At 38.3% G+C, this 6000-nt stretch overlaps 12 non-coding genes across 12 annotated transcripts; 8 read left to right on the top strand and 4 right to left on the bottom strand.

Moving 5' to 3' along the window:
- Positions 1–331: 331 nt before the first annotated feature.
- On the bottom strand, positions 332–403 carry Trnad-guc (transfer RNA aspartic acid (anticodon GUC)). Its single transcript has one exon. It is a non-coding gene; the product is annotated as a tRNA-Asp (tRNA).
- Positions 404–710: 307 nt separating this feature from the next.
- Trnay-gua (transfer RNA tyrosine (anticodon GUA)) lies at positions 711–802 on the top strand. The gene is given in 2 exon segments: positions 711–747; positions 767–802. It is a non-coding gene; the product is annotated as a tRNA-Tyr (tRNA).
- A 297-nt stretch (positions 803–1099) lies between these two features.
- Positions 1100–1172, top strand: Trnaa-agc (transfer RNA alanine (anticodon AGC)). The gene has a single exon. It is a non-coding gene; the product is annotated as a tRNA-Ala (tRNA).
- A 528-nt stretch (positions 1173–1700) lies between these two features.
- Trnad-guc (transfer RNA aspartic acid (anticodon GUC)) lies at positions 1701–1772 on the bottom strand. The gene has a single exon. It is a non-coding gene; the product is annotated as a tRNA-Asp (tRNA).
- Positions 1773–2079: 307 nt separating this feature from the next.
- Trnay-gua (transfer RNA tyrosine (anticodon GUA)) lies at positions 2080–2171 on the top strand. Its single transcript is given in 2 exon segments — positions 2080–2116; positions 2136–2171. It is a non-coding gene; the product is annotated as a tRNA-Tyr (tRNA).
- Positions 2172–2468: 297 nt separating this feature from the next.
- Positions 2469–2541, top strand: Trnaa-agc (transfer RNA alanine (anticodon AGC)). The gene has a single exon. It is a non-coding gene; the product is annotated as a tRNA-Ala (tRNA).
- Positions 2542–3069: 528 nt separating this feature from the next.
- Trnad-guc (transfer RNA aspartic acid (anticodon GUC)) lies at positions 3070–3141 on the bottom strand. The gene has a single exon. It is a non-coding gene; the product is annotated as a tRNA-Asp (tRNA).
- A 307-nt stretch (positions 3142–3448) lies between these two features.
- Trnay-gua (transfer RNA tyrosine (anticodon GUA)) lies at positions 3449–3540 on the top strand. The gene is given in 2 exon segments: positions 3449–3485; positions 3505–3540. It is a non-coding gene; the product is annotated as a tRNA-Tyr (tRNA).
- A 297-nt stretch (positions 3541–3837) lies between these two features.
- On the top strand, positions 3838–3910 carry Trnaa-agc (transfer RNA alanine (anticodon AGC)). The gene has a single exon. It is a non-coding gene; the product is annotated as a tRNA-Ala (tRNA).
- Positions 3911–4439: 529 nt separating this feature from the next.
- Positions 4440–4511, bottom strand: Trnad-guc (transfer RNA aspartic acid (anticodon GUC)). Its single transcript has one exon. It is a non-coding gene; the product is annotated as a tRNA-Asp (tRNA).
- Positions 4512–4818: 307 nt separating this feature from the next.
- Trnay-gua (transfer RNA tyrosine (anticodon GUA)) lies at positions 4819–4910 on the top strand. The gene is given in 2 exon segments: positions 4819–4855; positions 4875–4910. It is a non-coding gene; the product is annotated as a tRNA-Tyr (tRNA).
- Positions 4911–5207: 297 nt separating this feature from the next.
- On the top strand, positions 5208–5280 carry Trnaa-agc (transfer RNA alanine (anticodon AGC)). The gene has a single exon. It is a non-coding gene; the product is annotated as a tRNA-Ala (tRNA).
- Positions 5281–6000: the final 720 nt, after the last annotated feature.

Below are 6000 nucleotides of genomic sequence, written 5' to 3'. Positions count from 1 at the left end.
CATTCGGATGTATTATAATAATGAGTAAATAATCTGTCATAAAGGATTAATGATGCAGTACTAGTGATAGTCAGGTTTAGTTTATCTTTGCGTCTTTTTCAAAAATATGTTCATGAATGCTAAAAAGTAGACACATTTAAAGGTTGGGAACGTGTTCAAAACTTAACTGGTCTTCTGATGACATGAACTGGAGATGCTACGGCATAAACAATATGACAGTTGGATTGGTTTCAAACCCTTACACAGGTATTATCCACTGTTACTATATATAGCGGTCAAATTGACAATTAAAGAATGAAAATCCAAATTAAGCCAAGTAAAAAATAATGTCCTCCCCGGCGGGGAATCGAACCCCGGTCTCCCGCGTGACAGGCGGGGATACTAACCACTATACTACCGAGGACTTATTAACGTCCATCATTTTTAGGTACTTAACGCTCACTGCTATCTTGTTAATATATTGAACGCATCCGCAAAATTCATAGTATTGATTGCTGTAGGCGATATATGTTAAGCGCAACCGATCCGTCATTCTACTTACTTGTTTTCTCTGCTACTCTTGCTAATTGGAATATCTTAATGAATTATCGCCCCTCCTTCCCCTAATATACGTTTTAGATTCAATTGATGGCGCTTTTTTGTTTTTATTACTAAATGTACAATACATCCAAATACGTATAAATCATCAATTTAACCATTTGTATACAGACCCCGTGATAGCTCAGTTGGTAGAGCGGGAGACTGTAGTGGAATAAGAAAATCTGACATCTCTAGGTCGGTGGTTCGACTCCGCCTCACGGGATATTTTTTGGTCCCATTTCACTCTCAAATATTACCATTGTTCAAGGAATTTTAGCGAATGCACATTAGCGGCTTGTTATGCATGTACCACGTTTCAACCTTATTCATTTTGTTTTAACGACCGACCGCCAAAGCAGTTGTAGGCATATCACGTAATTGTGCTAAATATAAATAAATCTTCATTATGTACAAATGTACGTAGCTCTCGAGACTACTTTGAACTGTAGTTAGAACCGATAAAGTGACTGAATGACATCTGTACGCATAAAGGCGTTATTTAATGACATATTACCCAAGAGGGGGACTAGCTCACATGGTAGAGCGCTCGCTTAGCATGCGAGAGGTACCGGGATCGATGCCCGGGTCCTCCATTAATTTTTGAATGTCGCCAATACTCAATTTTTCGGTAGTCTTTGTGCATTGAAAATGAATAGAGTCTGATATGAACGAAATAAGGAAATTGTGTCGATTCGAGTGTATGTCCTGCCCGTACACATGTTACAAGAATCCTTCATTCATTGACACTCTCATGTTTATTTTAATGTGATTAGTTCGACTCGTTCACCACATTCGGGATGTATTATAATAATGAGTAAATAATCTGTCATAAAGGATTAATGATGCAGTACTAGTGATAGTCAGGTTTAGTTTATCTTTGCGTCTTTTTTCAAAAATATGTTCATGAATGCTAAAAAGTAGACACATTTAAAGGTTGGGAACGTGTTCAAAACTTAACTGGTCTTCTGATGACATGAACTGGAGATGCTACGGCATAAACAATATGACAGTTGGATTGGTTTCAAACCTTACACAGGTATTATCCACTGTTACTATATATAGCGGTCAAATTGACAATTAAAGAATGAAAATCCAAATTAAGCCAAGTAAAAAATAATGTCCTCCCCGGCGGGGAATCGAACCCCGGTCTCCCGCGTGACAGGCGGGGATACTAACCACTATACTACCGAGGACTTATTAACGTCCATCATTTTTAGGTACTTAACGCTCACTGCTATCTTGTTAATATATTGAACGCATCCGCAAAATTCATAGTATTGATTGCTGTAGGCGATATATGTTAAGCGCAACCGATCCGTCATTCTACTTACTTGTTTTCTCTGCTACTCTTGCTAATTGGAATATCTTAATGAATTATCGCCCCTCCTTCCCCTAATATACGTTTTAGATTCAATTGATGGCGCTTTTTTGTTTTTATTACTAAATGTACAATACATCCAAATACGTATAAATCATCAATTTAACCATTTGTATACAGACCCCGTGATAGCTCAGTTGGTAGAGCGGGAGACTGTAGTGGAATAAGAAAATCTGACATCTCTAGGTCGGTGGTTCGACTCCGCCTCACGGGATATTTTTTGGTCCCATTTCACTCTCAAATATTACCATTGTTCAAGGAATTTTAGCGAATGCACATTAGCGGCTTGTTATGCATGTACCACGTTTCAACCTTATTCATTTTGTTTTAACGACCGACCGCCAAAGCAGTTGTAGGCATATCACGTAATTGTGCTAAATATAAATAAATCTTCATTATGTACAAATGTACGTAGCTCTCGAGACTACTTTGAACTGTAGTTAGAACCGATAAAGTGACTGAATGACATCTGTACGCATAAAGGCGTTATTTAATGACATATTACCCAAGAGGGGGACTAGCTCACATGGTAGAGCGCTCGCTTAGCATGCGAGAGGTACCGGGATCGATGCCCGGGTCCTCCATTAATTTTTGAATGTCGCCAATACTCAATTTTTCGGTAGTCTTTGTGCATTGAAAATGAATAGAGTCTGATATGAACGAAATAAGGAAATTGTGTCGATTCGAGTGTATGTCCTGCCCGTACACATGTTACAAGAATCCTTCATTCATTGACACTCTCATGTTTATTTTAATGTGATTAGTTCGACTCGTTCACCACATTCGGGATGTATTATAATAATGAGTAAATAATCTGTCATAAAGGATTAATGATGCAGTACTAGTGATAGTCAGGTTTAGTTTATCTTTGCGTCTTTTTCAAAAATATGTTCATGAATGCTAAAAAGTAGACACATTTAAAGGTTGGGAACGTGTTCAAAACTTAACTGGTCTTCTGATGACATGAACTGGAGATGCTACGGCATAAACAATATGACAGTTGGATTGGTTTCAAACCCTTACACAGGTATTATCCACTGTTACTATATATAGCGGTCAAATTGACAATTAAAGAATGAAAATCCAAATTAAGCCAAGTAAAAAATAATGTCCTCCCCGGCGGGGAATCGAACCCCGGTCTCCCGCGTGACAGGCGGGGATACTAACCACTATACTACCGAGGACTTATTAACGTCCATCATTTTTAGGTACTTAACGCTCACTGCTATCTTGTTAATATATTGAACGCATCCGCAAAATTCATAGTATTGATTGCTGTAGGCGATATATGTTAAGCGCAACCGATCCGTCATTCTACTTACTTGTTTTCTCTGCTACTCTTGCTAATTGGAATATCTTAATGAATTATCGCCCCTCCTTCCCCTAATATACGTTTTAGATTCAATTGATGGCGCTTTTTTGTTTTTATTACTAAATGTACAATACATCCAAATACGTATAAATCATCAATTTAACCATTTGTATACAGACCCCGTGATAGCTCAGTTGGTAGAGCGGGAGACTGTAGTGGAATAAGAAAATCTGACATCTCTAGGTCGGTGGTTCGACTCCGCCTCACGGGATATTTTTTGGTCCCATTTCACTCTCAAATATTACCATTGTTCAAGGAATTTTAGCGAATGCACATTAGCGGCTTGTTATGCATGTACCACGTTTCAACCTTATTCATTTTGTTTTAACGACCGACCGCCAAAGCAGTTGTAGGCATATCACGTAATTGTGCTAAATATAAATAAATCTTCATTATGTACAAATGTACGTAGCTCTCGAGACTACTTTGAACTGTAGTTAGAACCGATAAAGTGACTGAATGACATCTGTACGCATAAAGGCGTTATTTAATGACATATTACCCAAGAGGGGGACTAGCTCACATGGTAGAGCGCTCGCTTAGCATGCGAGAGGTACCGGGATCGATGCCCGGGTCCTCCATTAATTTTTGAATGTCGCCAATACTCAATTTTTCGGTAGTCTTTGTGCATTGAAAATGAATAGAGTCTGATATGAACGAAATAAGGAAATTGTGTCGATTCGAGTGTATGTCCTGCCCGTACACATGTTACAAGAATCCTTCATTCATTGACACTCTCATGTTTATTTTAATGTGATTAGTTCGACTCGTTCACCACATTCGGGATGTATTATAATAATGAGTAAATAATCTGTCATAAAGGATTAATGATGCAGTACTAGTGATAGTCAGGTTTAGTTTATCTTTGCGTCTTTTTTCAAAAATATGTTCATGAATGCTAAAAAGTAGACACATTTAAAGGTTGGGAACGTGTTCAAAACTTAACTGGTCTTCTGATGACATGAACTGGAGATGCTACGGCATAAACAATATGACAGTTGGATTGGTTTCAAACCCTTACACAGGTATTATCCACTGTTACTATATATAGCGGTCAAATTGACAATTAAAGAATGAAAATCCAAATTAAGCCAAGTAAAAAATAATGTCCTCCCCGGCGGGGAATCGAACCCCGGTCTCCCGCGTGACAGGCGGGGATACTAACCACTATACTACCGAGGACTTATTAACGTCCATCATTTTTAGGTACTTAACGCTCACTGCTATCTTGTTAATATATTGAACGCATCCGCAAAATTCATAGTATTGATTGCTGTAGGCGATATATGTTAAGCGCAACCGATCCGTCATTCTACTTACTTGTTTTCTCTGCTACTCTTGCTAATTGGAATATCTTAATGAATTATCGCCCCTCCTTCCCCTAATATACGTTTTAGATTCAATTGATGGCGCTTTTTTGTTTTTATTACTAAATGTACAATACATCCAAATACGTATAAATCATCAATTTAACCATTTGTATACAGACCCCGTGATAGCTCAGTTGGTAGAGCGGGAGACTGTAGTGGAATAAGAAAATCTGACATCTCTAGGTCGGTGGTTCGACTCCGCCTCACGGGATATTTTTTGGTCCCATTTCACTCTCAAATATTACCATTGTTCAAGGAATTTTAGCGAATGCACATTAGCGGCTTGTTATGCATGTACCACGTTTCAACCTTATTCATTTTGTTTTAACGACCGACCGCCAAAGCAGTTGTAGGCATATCACGTAATTGTGCTAAATATAAATAAATCTTCATTATGTACAAATGTACGTAGCTCTCGAGACTACTTTGAACTGTAGTTAGAACCGATAAAGTGACTGAATGACATCTGTACGCATAAAGGCGTTATTTAATGACATATTACCCAAGAGGGGGACTAGCTCACATGGTAGAGCGCTCGCTTAGCATGCGAGAGGTACCGGGATCGATGCCCGGGTCCTCCATTAATTTTTGAATGTCGCCAATACTCAATTTTTCGGTAGTCTTTGTGCATTGAAAATGAATAGAGTCTGATATGAACGAAATAAGGAAATTGTGTCGATTCGAGTGTATGTCCTGCCCGTACACATGTTACAAGAATCCTTCATTCATTGACACTCTCATGTTTATTTTAATGTGATTAGTTCGACTCGTTCACCACATTCGGGATGTATTATAATAATGAGTAAATAATCTGTCATAAAGGATTAATGATGCAGTACTAGTGATAGTCAGGTTTAGTTTATCTTTGCGTCTTTTTTCAAAAATATGTTCATGAATGCTAAAAAGTAGACACATTTAAAGGTTGGGAACGTGTTCAAAACTTAACTGGTCTTCTGATGACATGAACTGGAGATGCTACGGCATAAACAATATGACAGTTGGATTGGTTTCAAACCCTTACACAGGTATTATCCACTGTTACTATATATAGCGGTCAAATTGACAATTAAAGAATGAAAATCCAAATTAAGCCAAGTAAAAAATAATGTCCTCCCCGGCGGGGAATCGAACCCCGGTCTCCCGCGTGACAGGCGGGGATTACTAACCACTATACTACCGAGGACTTATTAACGTCCATCATTTTTAGGTACTTAACGCTCACTGCTATCTTGTTAATATATTGAACGCATCCGCAAAATTCATAGTATTGATTGCTGTAGGCGATATATGTTAAGCGCAAC

This window comes from Mytilus edulis, chromosome 11 (assembly GCF_963676685.1).
Source record: "Mytilus edulis chromosome 11, xbMytEdul2.2, whole genome shotgun sequence".
Classification (NCBI taxonomy): Eukaryota; Metazoa; Mollusca; class Bivalvia; order Mytilida; family Mytilidae; genus Mytilus; species Mytilus edulis.
The sequence above is the reverse complement of the archived record's forward strand: the minus strand, read 5'-3'. Positions and strand labels throughout refer to the sequence as shown.